The sequence below is a fragment of the Coturnix japonica genome, chromosome 9, assembly GCF_001577835.2.
Source record: "Coturnix japonica isolate 7356 chromosome 9, Coturnix japonica 2.1, whole genome shotgun sequence".
NCBI lineage: Eukaryota > Metazoa > Chordata > Aves > Galliformes > Phasianidae > Coturnix > Coturnix japonica.
In genome coordinates, this window is record NC_029524.1 from 2865009 (window position 1) to 2884856 (window position 19848).

At 46.9% G+C, this 19848-nt stretch overlaps 1 long non-coding RNA gene across 1 annotated transcript; it reads left to right on the forward strand.

The window, feature by feature from the left end:
- Positions 1 to 794: 794 nt before the first annotated feature.
- Positions 795 to 9927, forward strand: LOC107317836. Its single transcript, XR_001557053.2, has 4 exons — positions 795 to 2654; positions 7831 to 7924; positions 8045 to 8151; positions 8752 to 9927. It is a non-coding gene; the product is annotated as an uncharacterized LOC107317836 (long non-coding RNA).
- Positions 9928 to 19848: the final 9921 nt, after the last annotated feature.

The following is a 19848-nucleotide window of genomic DNA, read 5'->3' on the forward strand; positions in this document are numbered from 1 at the left end:
TTTCCCTTCCCTTCCCTTCCCTTCCCTTCCCCTTCCCTTCCCTTCCTTCCCTTCCCTTCCCTTCCCTTCCCTTCCCTTCCCAGAACCACAGAGCATCCCAAGTTGGAAGAGACCCATAAGGATCATTGCATCCAATACCTCTTCAAGCAGCAGCAGGGGTTGGGTTTTGAAGCACTCCTGCTCACTGAAGGATGCATGCAGGGTCAGCTGGGAGGAAGCTAAGAGAAATCACATGTTTTTTTGCACATTTTTTTCCTGACAACTCAAATAGTCCATAAAACACAACGCCACTTCCCACTGCCCTCTACCTAGGAACATCCTTTCTGTACTTGACGCTGACACTCTCAGATTCCCCTTTTTATTTCTTAAAGGCTTTATAACAGACTGACTAATTCATGTGCACCTGGCTAGGCCTGAGAATCCATGAGCATCCACAGGACTCTGAAGATAACAGTCATCCTGTCTATATCCAAGGCAGGTCACCACTAGACAGGTAAGAAAATGGAAGAGTTCATCCCTTGGCACCCAGAATACTTCATCTGCCTTCTTATATGCTCATAAATGTCTGTAGTAAACCATGTTTTCTCTTCACCAAAAATACAAAGCCAACAGAGATGCATATTTCTCTGCTGATGCTGGTCATGCTGCAGGTCCCAGGAGGGTTGCTGGGTAGTGAGGGAGCTGCCCATATCTTTTTGCATGCAGGGGAGGTGCTTGCAAGGAAAGATCTCTAATTCGGGGGAACATATCTGAGCTCCGTAGGCTTTTGGTGAAGTATCTGAGAAAGGCAGCAGATGTTGCTGAAATTATTTTTCATCTGTTTTCCCCCATTTTCTTACTATATTTTTTTAACATAGTGCATCAAATTAAAACTCAATAAACAGCTCACGGCTGCTTATTGGGGAGCACAAAAAACTTGCTCTAGATTAAAGCTGGTGCCTCATCCAATGCAGAGTGGATTCACACTCCACCAGCATCCCTCTGCCTTACTTGTGAAAGCCACAGATTACCCAGAGTGTTCAGCAAGGGGTTGTCAGACTAACCAAAATGTGTTGTAGCACAGCCAGCCCGTATTTCTCCATTGGGTCTGATGTCATCTTGGTAAGTACATCATCTAGATGATATGGATTTGTATGGATCTGTCTTGTATCACTCCTTCATCCTTCAGCTCCTCTGATAGCCAGAAAGCTGCCAATCAGGCTCCTCAATGCAAAAACCAGCAGAGATGTAGAACAGTTGTGATGATCATCCAGAAGGTCTCATGGAGGTATCTGGCTTCTTCAGAGTGGCTTCAGGTGAGGGAATTTTGAAGACAAGGACCTGAATCCAGGTGTGATCTCTTCAGTTCTAAAAGGCTTAAGAGACTGAAAGCCCCATTTTGGAAGTTTGAGCCATAAGACACAGTGTGTGCACAGGCAGCACAATTTGAACAGAGAGCAATCACAGACCTGTCTGCCTGGAGAGCCAGCCCAATGATCCATGGAGAACCACCTACACAGACTGGACATCAAATGCTGTCTCAAATCCAAAACCACATGGTTTTGGTTGTAGAATCATCAAAGTAAGCTCCTATATGAGTTTGCTTTTCTTATTTCAACCCAAAATCATCTACAGGAAGCAGCATTCAAGCTCACTGGACAGGTCAGTTAATTATGTTGAGCAAGTCAATAGAGGGATCAATTTACCAAATGATAAACAGAGATTCTGCTTTCATCAGGGTAGTGAATATTAATTGATTTGACAGGCAGAAGCTTGGTAAAACAAGTAGAAGTTGCATCAGGGCATCACTGTATTAATTAGCCATGTTGAAGCTGCTTTTAGCTGCTTCCGAAGTTTAATCAATATGCTGCATTTGAGTCCCAAAGGGCTTATGGAAACAGCCTTTGAAATCCTTTAAATTGCTGCCTCTGTGAGGTTTTAGGCTCTTTGCTTATTCTTGTTCTGCTGTTTTTCTTCCTTATTTTTTTCCCCTCCTGCAATCAATAGTGACCCACAAGAATTGGTAGGGGTGGGTTTTCTTATTTGTATCACAAATTTGCATTGGCTGGGAACAGAAATAAAATGAAAAAGATCTTCTGTTTTAGTACAATAATAGTAATAATCCTAGACATTAATGAGCTGCCCTCTGTCTTCCAGTTTCTATATGCAGTAAATTACCTCTATAGACTTAATCTGATGTGAACGAGCAAGGCACCAGTTAAATCATGTTTTCCCGAGCCCTCGCATACTGCTCAGACTTTGATTTAATACAAAGTAAGATTTGAGCTTGCTAATACATTTTACTGAGTGGGAGGAAGGAGAAGGTGGAGCTGAAAATGAGGCCAGAGAACTAAATTATGCAGAGATGGGGATGGAAGACTGCTGGATGCAAGGGTGGTGGTCTGGGACTGCCCTGGGAGAGCATGGTGTCAATGCCACTGGCCAGCTCTGTGTGTGTATAGTAACTGTTGAGTCCCAGCCTGACCCACTGATTGAGCACCTGGGGAAAGGACCCAGTCAGCCCTGGGAGCACAGGTAAAGGCAATTGGGGTGGAGCCTGGCTGCACCTCCCTGACACCCTATTTAAGGGCTGACTGCTACCAGGGAAGGATCTCTTTTTGGAGATCCCTCCTTGGTGAAGCTTTCCTCTGCAAACTGAGACTCTTCTGATGCAGGTAAGCAATCTTTTTCCCTTTCTTTATAGCACCTCTCTATCATGCTGGTTCTTCTCTCATCACATCTTTGCAGCAACACCTTTCCCATTGTACTGATCCAATTACTACATCGGGGGTCTTTCTGACAGCTGAAGTTTTTGGTATGCCTTCATGATGTGAAGGACCAGAAGGCCACAATCAGGGCTTCTGGTCACCACCCCATCAGACCTGTGAGCATGCAGAGATCTGAAATAATTATTCAACATATGAGTTTCTGCCCTCGTAATTTGTGGTGGCTTTTTGCTATTCAGACTCCTCATCCCTTTCCAAGACAAAATATCCTCAGATATACCCATAGTGGGTTTCCAGCATATTTCCCCTCTGCCTTCAGCACTTCTGTGCATGTTGACTCCCTGAGGTCACCACTACAGATGCCACACCAGTGCAGTCAACACGGAAAGACCAACATTGCTTGAAACATTACTCAGGGCCCCAGCATAATTATAACAATTACAGAGTCAGGCCCTGAGCTGTGCTTTCTGACGCACACATCTGCCACGCGGGCTTCACTGCATGTGCAGATCCTGTCGTTAATAATGGAAGATGCCCCAATCTCTCCAGGGGTAACAGTCTTTGCTACGGGCAAGGTACTAAATCACACTTGAAGTTTCTAGGCCAAAATGTTTCACTTTTATTTTAGAGGAATTAAGGTTCCAAACAAGTGTGAGGTAAATTTCCAGGCTTGTTTAACCTGGCTCACCTGGTAACGTGGTGAATGAAGAGCAGCCCAGTGGGAGGTGGATGTGGGACCATCCTGTAGAGATGGCATAGAAGTAGGATTAGTAAAGTTAGTCTTGAAGAGCTCCTAAGAAATGTGCGTGCCATCACACTACAATGCAGAGTTAACTCTTTCTGTATCTGATCAACTTCCCAGCAGTATTTTTGAAGGTGCTGGCAATTTCTCTGGTCATGGGCCCTGCCAACCTTCAGTCTTATGAGCACCATGGGCCTTTGAGCCAGGAGAAAGCACAAAGCCAATTTCAATTAGTAATGTTTTGCAGGCCTAGGTTGGCCAGCACTTGTTGATGCTGTCTCTGCTGCCTCAGTTATTCCCTACCACAGTTGCAACAGATGGAAGCTCCTACAGAAGGTGACTTGAAGGAACTCTGACATTCAGGCCTGTATATCTTTCCAATTCAAATGTTCCCCTGTCTTTCCATTTTTTTTTCCTGTGCCTTTATCCAGAGGATCAGGGGTGTGGCTGCAGTGTGCATGCTATAGGGTGCATCTCAGAGACATTCTCATTCTTCCCAGCCTTGGGAAACAGTGATGGAGATGGCCCATCAGGTCCCGCTTTTGAGCTATTCTACCCACCTCTTTTTTCACAGATGTCCTCAGATTTGGTGACACAGCAAAATCTTTCTGTGTGGGATGGCAGGTTGGGAATCTGGTTTGGATGCAACTTACACATGCTGGGGACTTCTCTGAAATTGTTCCACTTGTGAATGTGGGTACAGAACAGGCTGTGTAGAGTCAGGGCTCCCTCCTGAGCTGCTAAGAATGGCAGCAACAAACATTAATAACTTCTCCTGAATGAGAGAGTGTGAATGCTCAGAAGCCCAATTAGTCTGTGACTTCTACAGAGGCCTCCCACAGAGGAGGACAAAAACACAGAGCAGCGCTGAATGGGATAGAGGATGAGGAAAGAACAAGAATTAATGTTCTGCAGCCAAACGAGCCCCTTATTTGAGTCCCTGTGAGGCCAAGGAGCCTGTGAACCTTCAGGACTTTTGTGAAGACGTCTGACTCAGCTTGGTGGAGGTCCTGGCAGAAAGCCGAGAAGGGGCACACCAGCAGGTTATCATTGCTTTGGAATGGGATGCAGAAGGCACTATAGCAAAGTTCTGTGTGGGCTTCAAAGGATCAACCCTGCTCATCTCACCTGGGCCTTGTGTGTGAACTGCTGGGAAGACAGGGATTGTGTCGGGAACACCACAGCATGTGTGGAAATGAAGGAGAAATTTGAGCAGGAGGCACTGAAGGAAGCTCAAACGGTGCTAATGGCTTCCAACAGCACTGCCCAGAGCGATGCTGCTCATACCTACCCCTTTGATTTTCTCCAGAGACCCTTAAAGTGCTTGGTGGTGTATTGAGGAAGGTTCTAAGCAAGAAGCAAAGCCACATGGTATGTGGGGTATGTTCCTTCCATCATTCCAGTGATGTCACTCCCACGAGCTGAGTTTGACAGAGACCCACCTTGTTTGTGGAGTTAGAGCTTCCTCTTCCACTCATTCCCATCCTCGAGGATAAAAGGCCTTTTGTTAAATAGAAAAAAAAAATACATGCCTCGTGTCACTGATAGCTTTAAAATTGTAATGGAAGCCTTCCGTCAGTGGTGACACAATTACCTGCCCATTTTTCTGCTCCACCTCATTAAAAGGAAAATGTTACAATTAAGGCACGGGCGGGAGGAACAGATTAATGTTCTGTTTCTAATGCATTGATGAATTGGCACTTAGTCAAGGGGTCTAAAAATACTAAACCCTTGTAAAAGCCATCCCAGAAGGGGAGTGTTCTCTGCTGAGGGGCATTTCTCAGTGTGGGCTGTTGGCTATCCATCATTTGTGTTAAAGGTGCACAGTGGGAGCAGTATTTGCTTAGGTTTGTCTGCTGGTGTTCCATGGGGTGGCCACGTGCTCCATGGAGGATCTTCTCTAGGTGTTTCCCTTCACATTGAATCAAATTCGTTTTCAGTGTGTGTGGTGTATTGTACACATAATTGGACATCAGCTGTTCTTCTTCTTGCTTTTCAGTCCCTTTTCTTTCCTTTTGGCACGTCTTTGTTAGGCATGGCTTTGTTCCACTGAATGTAAAATTGCTTTAGTTTTTTATTCCTGTCTTCATACCAGATCCCTGCTGCATGAAGGGGGTGGTGAGCCTAGCAGAAGCGTGGGCTGGGCTATTGCCAATCCCCAACCCCGGATCCCACTTCCCATTGATAACTCCCCAGCCTTCCACAGGATCCACCCTGAAGAGCAGCACACATCTCCAAAACTGCTCCAAAAGGGCCACAAGAACCCCATACCCACATCTCACACCCATTTCACAACCCTTTCAATTTCAGAGCTCTTTTGTGGTCTTGAGTTTAGACTTGGGGCCCGCCATGCCCACATTTGCTACACCGCCAGCAAGTCTCAGCCCTCCTGTAATGAAAATGTCACTAATGATAAATATTTATAGGGATGCTTATCTTTATATTTACTACCTTGACCTTTATCTATTTGGGTTTTATTTTAAATTTTATGCGGCTTGCCTTTGCCTCTTCCCAGCCGTGTGGTGCCGCGGAGCAAGAAGCTCTGCAACGGCTCCAAGATAGCTGCTGCATTATAAATACGTGCACAGTACATACAATTACAGAACTTTAATGTCTGGTATAATTACTGTCTGCAGTTTGCATTAATGCTCGGGGTGATATAGTGAAGCAAGCCGCTCAGACACTGCAAGATGCACGTCCCAAGGGGCAAAGGAAAATCATTGCTCGCGATCCTGCGATTAATTATTGTGCCTTGCGTGGAGAGGCTGAGATTTTTCCCAAGCACTTCTTGCACCCATGGTTGATTGAAATGCCTACGCAGGAACGACACTGCTGTGCGTAGCCTGCAGGCAGGGCTGTGCTTTATAAGCAAGCAAAGGTCTTCAATTTTATTCTTGTAATGTTGCGAGGGAAAATTGAGGAAAGCAGCAGGAATGAGGAGGAGAACATGAGTTGATGCATCTTTATAAAGTGATGTGTGTTCACTTGCAGGAGGCTTCCCCCATGCATCACCTGGCCCAGGACCCAGGGGGATGTGCCAGGAGATGCTGAAGACTCACTCTGCTCCAGAGTTTATTATTGTTAAACTTAATTAATCATTTAATTGAATGAAATTATTGATGGAGTTCAGCAGATCCATGGGGGCAACTGGATCAGAGCATCAGGGATGCTCCAGGCTGAGCTGCACAGGGCACCAACCTGTCACAGTTCTGTGGGGTCTTTGAATTGGATGCCAGTGTCACTGCCCATTGCCAGAAATGGGCTGAAAAGTAAAGAACTTGCTCATTTGCAGCTTGTCCTTACTACCAGTGTGGGTGTTAAAGCAGTGCAAGAACATACAAATGTGTCCCTGATGGTAGGGAAATCAGCTACCTCAAATCACCCATGTCCAAAAAAATGAAGAAAACTCACTAGATCAGCCCTTATTGGTCACAGTGGTGTCAGATGTGAACCCTCTTGGCTAAATGTGTTATCACAGCAAGTGAGTGGGTTTTGAACACCAGGGGCTGCGATGGGAAGAAGGAAGGAGAGGAACCCTGGAAAATTCTGTTGTAGAATGACAAGGATGGGTGACAGGATGCTTCCAGGTAAGGAGACAACCCAATGCCAGTGCTGGGAGGGCTAAGGACTGGATTTAGCCAAGAAACCCAACAGCCATCAAGGACCGGAGCAACTCCCATGGCTATGTGGAGAAGGGAATTCCCAAGGGACTCCTGTGTGGAAACCTTGGTTGAGTCCCATAGATGCTTTTCTTTTCAGGGAAGGGGAGCAGGGGGTGGGGAAGAAATAGAAGAAATAGAAGAAATGAGATAATTGGCTTGATTGGGTTTTGCTGAAAATCTAGAGAAGAAAAAAGGGAGGAGAAAGTGCTGAGGCAGCTCCTTTCTGTGTCTTTGAACTTTAGGCTTTGAAAAAAGGTGCGGAAAATCTTAAGGAATTAACGAGGACTACTGGGAAATCACTCTGGAGGAACTTCCAGTGCTCTCAGCTCAGAAAGAAATAGGGAAAAAATCCTTTATACATGCGTACACATGCATACATACACTTAGATACATACGTAGCTGAGAGCATGACCCCTTCAGCCTGCCATTAATCTTCATCCCTGATGTTTTCATGCTGCATTAATGATGGGTGTTGCTGACAGAGTGGCTGGAAGGGCGAAAGCTGCATTTCCCCATGCCAGGGGCTGTGGAGAAGGCAGAGGCAGATACCTGGGGCTCCCTGGCAGCATTTGCTGAAGATGAGCCTTGATCAGAATAGGTCTTCTCACAGGAAATACCAACTTTTTGTCAAAAAAAAAAAAAAAAAAAAAAGCCTAAAGATAAATATTCTTGGATGAAAACCTATAAAAAGCTCAGACTGACAAACTATTTTTTTTTTTAGGCACTTCTTTTTCTCCCAACAAGAATATATCTGTCAAGAGAAACAGATGTTCTCTATGAAAAATCTTCTTTAATTACAAGTCTGTCAAAAAGAGGTGAGATAGATATTTTTTTTCTTTTTTTTCCCCTAAGCCCATTAAAGTGCATGCAATTGGCCAAGGTTTAAAGTCATGGCTCCTTCCAGAGTACAATAGTTAACTTTCTCTGTTGTGCAGAAGCAAAGCCACCAGCCAAAATGCAGGGGCAAACCCACAGCCAGCAGATAAAAGACCCCTCCAGAGCTTAGGACATCTGCCCCTCAGACCAGATGTTGTATAGTAAGGTAAGAATGTTCAATATCCTACACTTCCAGGTGATTCTTGGAAGCTTGCGTTATTTTTTTGCTCCTTCTATCCATGCATCCAGGATGTACTTTAGGAAATGCATGTGGACACTCACCATCAGCCCTTGCTTTGAGGCCATCCTGCTTTCCAGTGGCCTTCAGGCAATGGGACATAAATGTTAGAAGAGGTTTCTCCAACGCTGTGTTGTTGTTGTCCCAGTGTTGACAGAGTGTTATCCAGGGGAACAAAGTTCTGCTGGGATTAGGAGTAGGTACACAAGGTTGATATTTCTTTATTTCTCGGTTCCAGTAATTGGCTACTATGTGGCTGAGTAGCTGGATGAAAATAATCAATAGTTCTTGTCCACTAATGAATGATTTTCCAGCAGTTGCCAGTGTAAATAGGTTTCATTAAAACAGCAAATCCTCCCAAACAAGAAAATTAATGAGAGCTTATGAAATCTATGAAATTGCATAGGTCTGACAGTGATGACAAATATCTACTATTGTTATTTTTGGTAAACAGATTTTCTTTTCAATTTTCCAGCCTTGTCACTTAAATAATAATACTTAGCAAATCCATTTTTTTTTTCCCCCCAGAAATATTCAAGTGTCTCAAGTATGTGGATGGTTTCAGCTCCGGGCAGGGAATCGCCCCTTTCCTGAGCAGCCCCTTCCTCAGCTCTTGTCACATCATCCCTGCACTGATAAGTTGGGAGTTTTTAGAGTTTAGTTTTCAGATGATCCTGTTTCTAATCAATGGAGCTGCTGCTTTTTGTGACTCCTGGGAATAAGATGGCGTGGAAACAACCCACAGCCATGCCCAAGTAAGAAAACTAAAAGAACTACTGGTTTTGGTCAGCGTGGAACATGGCTCTTTTTACCCTGACATTTTCCTAGAGGAAAGTGAAACTCTTCATCTACAGGTTCAACAAAATCCCAGAGGTGCTCTGTCAGATGTCTCCTGACGTGCTCTCTCAGTTATTGCTGGATGGATCAGAAGTTCTCCGGGGAGCAGTGGGTTGCAAAACTCAGCTTTAAATCTCAAAGGCTGAAAATACTCAATTCCGGTGTCTGCTTTTTGCTTCCAGGGGAGCTATCTGCTCTTTGTCTTCATTGCCATCTTCTTCGGCTTTGTCTTCATCATCTTTGCTTTGTCCTCCTTTATTTCTCTCTCTTCTTCCTTTTTCTCCTTCCTCCAGCTTCTAAATCCCCACCTTCCCTTGACCTCCCCTTCTTTCCTTCTCCCCACCATGCACTGCATGCTGAATGGAGGAGGCTCTCAAAGGCAAGATCAGTGTTGGGACACCCTTACCTAAAACATCAGTGGTGAACAGAACCCAGGTTTTCAGCCAGGAAATTGCACTGGTAATCTCCTGCAAGGGAGGCATTCCCATTTTTCATGATGGTTGGCCCTTGCGGGATATGGATGAAAAGAGAAAGCATTTCATTTGCTCTTTGAAAACCGGAGCTATAGATCAAGGCCCTGCTCATTCCCCTGAAGACTAGAAATGGGATTTTTGCAAGAATTGAGGCTATCCTCTCCGAAAACTAAAACAGTTATCTACACTTTCATCCAGAGGTCAGCAGTAGAGATTTTTCTCCAACAGTTGGATAAATCCAGGCTGTTAGTGACTCTCCTTCCCACTCTCCTCTGTTATTGCTTTTCAATGCGTGAAGGGTGAGGAACAAGCAAATACCTCTGCTTCCCAGCTTTGCCCTTGCCTGTACAAGCAGCCAAGTATTTCCTTCTAACACTCAGGACCCAAACACCTTTGCTGTCTGTGGTGTTTCTCCTTGGATGCCATCATCTGGATGCAGATGCCCAGGGCTGCTTAATCCTAGCAGATGGCGTAGAAATGATATCTATGGGCACTCCTCTTGACTGGTATGGATGCCACAAGACCCATGGCATGCTTTGTTACCTGGACCCAGTGTGATCTTCCATAACACTGGGCAGGAGGGTTTGAGGAATCACACTGCATCCCTAAGCCTTGCAGCTATAAATCCTTTGCTTCTGCCACAACTGTGATTGAGCCTGCTTGGCTTAATTTATTCCTCCAGAGCCATTGCAGTTATGGCAGATGTGATTGCCTGCTCAAGGAGCAGCACTTGGGATGAAATCTTTTCCTCTTGAGAGTGCTGCTGGAAAAACAAGACAGCATCCATGTGCTGCCAGCATCCCTGTTTAGGCAATGTCTTTGCTTGGCCACTTCTTTGAGGTGCTCTCATCCTTCCTGACTTCTCCCTTTTTCTCCCTTTCTCTCTGCTTCCTTCTGCCCGTGTCTCTTCCTGTTCAGGTTCCTCACTGGGTTCTGGAGCTGATTGCAATGATGATCCAGCAAATCACAGTAGTGATGCTGCTGATGGAATTACTCCTTGGGGGTTCCATGCAGTTGCTGTGTGGGCACAGAGTTTCAGACAGCAGAAAAAGAGCAGGGATGCTTAATATTTGGGTGCATCAACCAGAGCTTTCCTCCTCATGGAGGTGGGTTTTGGTGCCCTAGCAGTCTGTCCCCCCACTATAGACATAGCCAAATACCCCCAGTTCCTTCCCAAGCACTGCTACCCAGAGAGGTGCTCTGTCCTGGTTGTGGGAGCTGGGCACAAGTAACTCACAAATAATGGACACCTCCACCATGAGCCCCCAGCATTGGCACAGCTCAGAGCCCCTGTGAGAAGCGCTCTCTCTGCCTTGTTTGTCACCTGAAGCACTTGGAAAAATTACATGAATCCATCAAAGTAATGAATCTTCTCAGCAGTGGCAAATAGACAGAGACAGACAGGCACTCAGCTGAAACAAGTCATCTTTAAAAATTAATACAAAATAAACAGCTGGCCTTTCGCTCTGCTTCCAGGTGGTGGCTGCGTGGTTTGGGAGAGGGGTGGGCAGGGACCAGTGATGGCTCCCAATGGGAGCATGTCCCTGGGGCAGGGAAGTATCCTCTGCTGGGTCACTGCCACAGTGTCGCCTCCATGTCCTGCTGCTGAAGAAACAGTGGTGCAACGCAGCAGTCGATGCTGCACTGAGTGAATGACTGCTTAAGGAACAGCCAGATCTGTGAGAGTGCCAAAGCCTCATCACCTCCCTACAGCCTTGCCAGGCTCCTGCCAGGCTCTTGCCAGCCCCCTGGGTTCCCACATCAGTTTGTCAGTGTCTGATGGAGCTTGTACGCTCCTCAGAGGACAGGCTGAGCTTGCTCTCCTGCTTGTCACGATGTGGGCTCCATAAATAATTAACAACGATGCTGCTGTTGCCCCCAAGCTTTCATTTCATTACCCAGGAATAACAAACCCACCTATACATGTGTGTACGTACATGTCTGCATGTAATACACCTCCATGTGTACTTATATTGCTTAAACATCTGTTTCACCAGCCAGCCTCCCTGCTTTTCTCTCTCTCTGCTGGTCCCAAGGGCAGGTAAGCTGCACAAGGCACTGCTCTCAGCCATGAGCATCCCACCAGTGCTCCAGCCTCTCCTGCTCTGAGGCAGGGCTATTTACGAGGTACCCATGGGGCTGCCCTTGCTCTGCAGAGTGTGGGGATGGAGAGCAGGGAGGAAGACGGATGGATCCTGAATTGAGGCGAATTTATGAGGCTCTGCGATTCCTGCTGCTGTACGTCTCCGCGAAATGACACCGCCACTTCAGGAACGGAGATTAATCTGAGCCGGCAGGAGAAGGACAAAACAAATCATCTACTGCAGGAATCTCATTTGACGCCCGTTAGTAAAAGCACCGGGATGAATGGCTTTTGTAAAGACCGCCCTGCTACGGGCTTTTCTTTCCTTTTCCCCTCCCTTTTCTCCATTCATCTGTAAATTGAGGTCTATGAGGCGTGTGGGTGAGGGTCACTCATGGACCAGGCGCAGGACTAGGACTCCCAGCAGCTTTGTACACGGTAAGAAACAAAAAGAGAATGCAAAGCTTCCAGCACATCATATCTAAGGAAGGGATCCTTCACTTTTTATTAACAAAGGGCATGAGAATTAATGTCCTGCAGAACACGGAGGTCAGGGCAGCCTGCAGCCCCAGACAGAACATCCCAGTGATGCTCTGTATCCCAGCCAGCAACAGCTGGATGCTGTCCAGTGGGAGCAGTAGCAGCACTGAGCACTCTCACACACTGCTGTGCATCCCAGCTCAATACAGAATCAATCCAATTGATCTCTTTTTAAGGTGCAGCCTCCGAATGGCTGAGACTGTGAGAGACTCAGCTAAGCATGCACTTCCACAAAATAATTTGTCAGGCCCCGCCGTAGAAACCTAATGATGGCTGTAATTTATTGCTGACAGACGATATTTATCACCGCAGCATCCCCTCTTTCTCTTTCTCTGTCTCGTTAGGAATAGCATCAATAATGTTTATTGGAGCTTTTTAATTTTTTATAGCTGGTATTCTTACCTGCGCTGCTGATGGCTGCAGGAGATGGGAAAAGCTTCAGAGCAGATGGAGGTTCAGCTCTATGCTGAAGGTTGAGTGATGAAGGCTGGAATTCCCTCCTGCGTGCCCATGTAGTGCCAAGAGAGCACCCCAATAACAGGGAAAAGCGAGCTGTTCCCATAAAGCTCACCCCCTCCCTTCTGAGCCTTTGGACCAGGGGATGCTCAGGCCCAGCAAAGCAGTTGCATTGCATTGTTTTTCCCCAGATGCTGCTCCCACGTGGAGCTAGAGAAAGAACATCACCCTTCTGCTGCTGCACCTGCATTGCTGTGATCACCTCACGCCTGATGATGCCCACAAGCCCTGGGGTCACAGAGCTTATCCCTAAAAACAACCAAAACCCTGACTCCAATCTTGAAATCTCTTTTTTTCTTCTCATTTTCCTACAGTTTTTCCTACCCTTGAGGAAATGTGCTGCACCAGGTTCTGATGCCCTATAAACCAGTGCTTCCCAGAGGGGATTTTTCCCCCCTTTCCAGACATGAATAATTACCCAGGCAGCGGCTGTTCCAGCATCGTTACAGGAGCCTCTCAGACTAGCTGGTCATTTACAGATTAGATAGATGTTGCCCACGTTGTTCATAACTGATTATGGGATTGGCAGTTTGGCTCTCACCCAAAATTCAGAGTCCTGATTTAGCATAATTGGAAGTGAATGGCGGAGCAGGCTGGGGGATGGGGACTGTGCCTGCTGCTTGTTTCCTAATGCCGGCTTTGGGGATCCCTGACAAGCTGCGGAGTGCTCTTTATAGGGCAATAACGTTTATGGTGTGGGTTGTCTGGGGGAGGAACTCCTGTGATGGCAGTGGCCACCTCCTGCACATCCCAGATCGAAGCTGAAGAAATCAAGAATTCCGCAAGAGCAACGAGGATGATATTAAAAAGTAATCCCTTCTGTGTCAAGGTGTGGGGTTTTTTTTTTGCTCATAGAAATTGTTCTTTTACATTAATCTGTTCTTCTTTGTGCTATCCTGCCCTTTTCTGTTTCTTCCTTAGTTTATCCCACTAACTGTTCCCGCTGTTGACCCTTTGTGCACCCATAGCCTTCCTTGCACTTGTTCTCATAACCCCTCACTGCTGGAAGCTCCAAGAGCACAATTCAACCGGGGAATTTCTGGGGGCATTTTGGGATGGGGTGAGGGCTTTTCTCGCCCCCAGCCCTTCCCTCTGACTGCCACACTTGCTCTGATGCTCTGGCAGAGCTCTGCTTCCTGGTCCTGTGGCTTTGAGCTCATTTGTCAAACACGGAGATCTTCATGAAGGGCTGTTAGCAGAGCATTTACTTCCCATTTCTCATCCTACGCTGTCATTGCCTTCCAAGATTAATTAAGGGAAGAAGACAGGACATCTTGCCTTCCACTGGTTTCCTCCTTCCCTACCTTTTGTACAGCCCCTTTATCTCCATTCATGACCTGAGCACCGCTGGGGAGCAAATATGCAACACTCAATAGTTCCCTCTTCCCTCTTGTGAGTAATATATCAAATTGGTTGTGGTTTTTTTTTTTTACCTCTTTGTAAGTAGAAGTGCTTTGGTGAGCCTCGTCCTGAACATCAATCCTCCCCAATGGCCTCAGCTGCCAACGCTAAGCCAGGAAACATCCCAAATCCATTGACTTATGGCTGCTGTAAGTGCTCATTTCAGGCTTACCACCCCAGTCCCTGAGGCCAGTGTAATGGCCGTGCTGCCGGGCTCACACAATGCTCTGTGTTTGGGTCACCCTGTGGCAACTGGGTGCTTTTGTTCACTATTTGTGTTGATCGGAAAATGTGACCTATGGTTATGATAGAGAAGCGGCGATGCTGGCATGCTTCACACTCTTGCTGGCAGCACGGAGCCTTCAATAAGCAGCCAGGATGCTCCCACTGGGCCTCGCTTTGGTCCCGCCTTTGCTGATGGATGGAGGAGATGCTTCCTCATGCGTGTGTCAGCAGTGATCCAGAAAAGATTTGAGGAAATGCAGGACCAGCATCTGTCAGCTGCTGTTTGCATCCCCCAGGTACCCACAGCCTGCCGTGCTGTGCGTTCACAAGCCGCATCCCTGACATTTTACCTCCCTGATATGAGTCAGCCAAAAAGAGAGAGAAAACTCACCCAGATCGGATGGTGGTTTCCCAGTGGGATTCCCAAGCTTGGCTGGTGGGTGCAATGGACACCCCCATGGCACCTTTCACATGGTACCTTCCTTTACCATGGCACGAGAGCAACAAGAACTGTTCCATCTCCCTGAAGTGAAGCAGGCAGGAGGAGGGGATGGAAGCATCCCAACCAGTTTACCTGGCTCTCCCAGTGACTCATCCCAATGAATGTCTCTCCCTGACTTTGCTGGGCTCCAGGTGCTGCCTTAGTGCCTACCTGATCCCATGTCTTTGTGAACCATCGCACCCTCAGCTCAGCAACCCCAAACCACACACGGAATAAAGACACGAAGCAGCAGGTCCTCAGCTGATGTGCATCAATATGGATCTCTCGCAGCCGCCGGAGCTGACTTACAACCAGCCAGGGAGGTAACCCAAAATGCTGCTCGTTGGAGCAAAAGAAATTTCTGCAGTAATTAGATCTGGAGCATGATTACCCAAAGGGAAACAAAAAACAAATGTGGGTGACAGATATTTCCAGGATAACTGCGGTTATTAATGCTTTTCTCTACCAGTGACAGGCACTAGGGATTAGTATTGCCTGAAAAAGTCTGGTTTACTGTGGGAAAAAAATGAGGGCTGGAAATGAAGCAAGTAGAAGGCCATATGCTGCTCGGTGTGCTAGGGGGGTCCTGAGAGGATAGCTTTAGCCAAAACAACAAAGGCAAATATGTGAGGCATATGTGAGGAGAAACATGAACCTGTTGCTTGTAAGTTACCAGTTTGAAAGAAAAAGGGAAGAAAAAAATAGAGGGAACCTGTTATTCTCAATTGCTCAAGCTCGCCCTGAATTAGCAGCCCTGTTTGTGAGTGCTGAGGCACTGATGGGCAGGGTCTTGGGCTACAAATCTTTAGGTTAGTGTGAGCATGAAGTCTTGCTTGCCCTATGGCCATGTGCATGGTAGCACGAAGCAACAGCCGTGCATCACACACCACAGAGCCTTTCCCTCTGTTTGTTGTGTGAGCTGTTGTCCTTCTCAGTATGGAAACAGTGGGAAAGGCACCTTCCCCAAGGAAGGGCTCGCATTTTGGCCTTGCTGCACAGCTTGGGTAAGCAACTGCGAGCTCCAAATATGACCAAGAGCACAGCTGAGAGCTGAGAGCTGTGTGTGGGCTGATCAGGGTGTGGGAACGGCACGGGCTCAGCCACCCCAGGGTTTGCTTTGGGCGTGCGCCTGTGAGCATCTCCCTCTGCTCCACGCATCAGTCAGCACGGCTGGCTGCCGGGAACCACATGGGCTCCCCCAAAACCATCAGATCCTGCCTCACTAAGAGGTTTGGAAGCAAGCAGGGCTAAAACAACAACATGGGTTAGGCATTAAAATCAGGGTAAGGATGGCTTTCTTTTTGTTTTTTCCCTTTTGAATGTAAGGAGTGTTGACATTTGGGGAGAAAGAAGATTAATTTCTAACATGTTGGTTTGCCAATAAGGATAATTTGCAGCAAATTGTTTGTGTTCTGATGTCTGCCCTGCCTCACGATCCCCACGGGTGATGCAAAGTGCCAGACCAGGCAGGAGGTCCAACAGCTTACAGCCCCCATCTCCTTCTGCAGGTCCTGGGAGAGAACAGGACCTTTATAGCAGGCAGCTGAGACAGCCTGCCCACAATGAAGCTGGAAATCAGATATTTAAGAAACTACCCAAATTACATTGACAGGGCAAGGGGAAATGGTTTCAGACTAAAAGAAGGGAGATTTAGATTGGATATAAGGAGATATATTGGAGATAAGAAGACTGGTGAGGCACTGGTACAAGTTGTACAGAGAGGTGGTGGATATGGAGATAAGGGGGTGGAGACATTCAAGGTCAGGCCTGGGGGGCTCTGAGCACCTGTTGGAGCTGTAGGTGTCCCTGTTCATTGCAAGGCAGTTGGACTCGATGACCTTTATGGACCTTTAAACAACTCCAGGATTCTACAACAAATGGCACCAATCAGGGCTCCTCACCATGTTCTGTCTTCTTGAGGGCTGAAAAGCCACTTACATCCTCATTTCTCTTATGGATTGGGTAGGATTGGTAGCTCCTCAGTGGGGTGTGTGAATGTTTAAAGCAGAATGAAAGCCCCTGATTAAAGCATCTCACCTAAGAACATCCCACCGGCACTGTTGGGGATCCGTGCCTGGCTGATGAGGTGACAATGAGGTGTGAGGTGCCACCGGGAGGTGGGAATGGCCATATCTTAGGACAGGATAAGCACTGGGGGTGCACACAAGGGAAAGCAAACAGGAAACATCCCAGTGTGCTGAGCAGGCAAAAGCTGCTGCCAAACACACCTCAATTGGTTAAACCTTGATATCTGTCCTTCTGGGGGCATTGCTTAACAGTATAATTGAACGGTATACTTTGACCCTACCTATGGACTTTCTCCCATCACCCATAGTGGACTCCTCCACATTTCCATCACCCAAGATGAGGATAACTCAGACAGCTGGGAAGCAGCACTGAGGTAGGTAGGAGCCCTTGGAGCAGTTCCCATGGGAAAGCAAGATATTTATTTAAAGACAGGACTGAATTCTAATAGACACAGGGAAATGTCAAAATATTGCAGAAGCAGGAAGAGGAACGCATACAATTGTCTCTGCAGCCTGAGCATAATGAATAACTTAGCACCTGGGCAATGCAAAAAGTTATAACAAAGCAAGTCAAAGGAAGGCACTGCTAAATCATTGTTGGCAGAGGGGAACAGCACTTTGATCCTTGGCCCAACACAGTGTAAACAGAGTGTTGTTAAGGTGGATAGAGAAGAAAAACATAACAGGAGGAGGAATCGGAAGCACTGGGCAGCCCAGTGCACCCTCTTGAGTATGGTCAGCTGGAAGCAAGCACCCTGCATGCAGAGCTGTAGGAGGCTGCAGTACCAACCTCCCTCTGAAGAACAAGGGAACCAAGGCAGTGGGTTTAAGCTTGATACCTCAGGTCTGAGAGGCTGAAGTGAGGCAGATGCCCACCCTCATCAGTGTGGCATGAACGACTTGGAGCTGAGCACAGGCACATGGCAAAGGAAAGCCTTTGGGAATATCAGCTGGAAACAACTGAGAACTGCTTCCCAATAGAGATGCATTTACAGGACAGCAGCATTCAGGGTTTATTTTGGAGATCGCTAACGAAACCACATACAATTAAACTTAACTTCAGCGCAGAGGGGTTTAGTCCTGCCAATTCCCATTATAATGCCTTTGTTTATTCTCTTTTAAGTTTATTCTCTAAGCAGGAATTGTCCATGGGCAAAGTTCTGTTCAGCTGCCTAAGATTTTCACTTCTCAAAATACTAAAAAGAATATTGAACTCGGCTAAAACCACAAGATTCCTTTTAAATTCTCAGTTTTTCAGACATTTGCTCTTTTTTTGCTGAATCTTCCTGTTCCCCATGCTGCATTCACTCTAAAGGTCACATCCAGCCCAGATCTCATGCACTGCACACTTTGACTCCAGGGGTTCCTTGTATGGGAACAGTGAAGCATGCTTGAAATCCTGAAGCTCATTTTGGGATGTGCAGACAGGAGAACAACTGGCTCATGGCAAACTGCATCTGCTTTTTCTCATCACCTGTGAGCTGATGGCATGCCATGGGTGTAACAAAGATGAATGCTGCTGCGACACCGGAACCCAAAATAGAGACCACAGTGCAGGGTAGAGGGGGGGATGGAAGTTTTCTGAGCCTTTAGCTCTATGGATGGGGATGAGACTGATGAAAGCAATGTGGGTCTCGCTGCTTCCTATCAGTTTGTGGAGAGGTTTCAGCTGGAGACTTCCCGGCTGCCTGGTGTTGGAGAGCTTTGCTGCGTAAATCTAGAAAGGATGAATTAAAAAGGAGGACAAAAAAAAAAAATAGAAACGGTGATGGATTAATCCTTCCCTGTGGCATTAGCACAACCCCGCACCTCTCCTCCTTGTCAGTGGTGAAAAATGCCTCCTCTCTGCCAGCAATTACCCTGCCTTGCCTCGGCCCTACAGCCCAGCCCGCGGTGATGGATGAGCCCCAGCCCTGCGGCCATCTGCCACCCCCATCCTGCTACTGCACTGTGGATCAAGGGCGAGCAGGGAGAACGTGGTGGTGATGAAAGGCGTCTGGAAAAGCATGAATTAGACTGGGAGGAGAGGAGATGAGTGAAATAGGGCAGGGAGAGGGGAATGGGAGGTGGAAAGGTGGGCAGGGGACACAACTGGGGTCAAGCTGCTGCTTGGCCAGAGCACTCACTGCACACATTGCAATGAGGTGGAAGAAGGGTAATGCTCACTGGGGTTGGAGGCCTTCTGAGATCAGAGCAGAGAGACCAGCAGGATATGTGCAGGATGGGACTGTATGCAGATGCTGACATAGTCTTCCCAAAGGTAGCACCACCTCCTCCTATAAAAAAGAGAAAAAAAACACTGTATAAAGCATATATTACCTTAAAGCTAGAAGTAGAAACTCTTTCCACTCTAAAGGGCATGGGACAATGGTAGAGTTTAACAGCCTCACTATTTATCTCAGCAGCAGGAAGCCAAACTTCATGTCTGGATTCCCCTTGCGTTTCGTTCTCCAAAGGGATGCACTGGGATGTTTGTGGGTGGGTAGTTTTTAACTGGAGGAATACATTGGGAACCTCCCTCCATCCTTAGGGATAGAAGCTGTAGTATTGCTCAGGGAGTTCTTCCAGGCTGGGCAGAAGCACACTAGAACCTGGATGTCCACCCCTGGTATTGTCCAGGTCTTATCACATCTGTGAGACCTGCAGCTTTGACAACACTCATTAAAGCAGAATCACTTGGGACGGTAATAGGTTATTTGCACCGGGAACTCCAGATTCAATTTATAAGGCTAACAAACCCATTTTCTTCACAGGCTTGATCCCAGATTTGCCCCGTGCCGCTCAGTTCAGATGGAGCTTTATGTTTGAGCTGAGATCCTTCTTCAGCCAGGATTTACAAACAAAAATAATACAACAGAGGAGAGGGCTGGTGCTTCTGAAGATGCTCCGAAAACGCTCACACAAGCAGAAAGGGGCCCACAAGAATTATTCCCCATACAGCAGCCAAGCCAAAGCTCAGGACATCGTCCTTGCTCCATCTGTCAGCCCAGCTCCTGAAAAAGAACAAATCTCATAAATGGTTGCCATAGATTACGACGATGC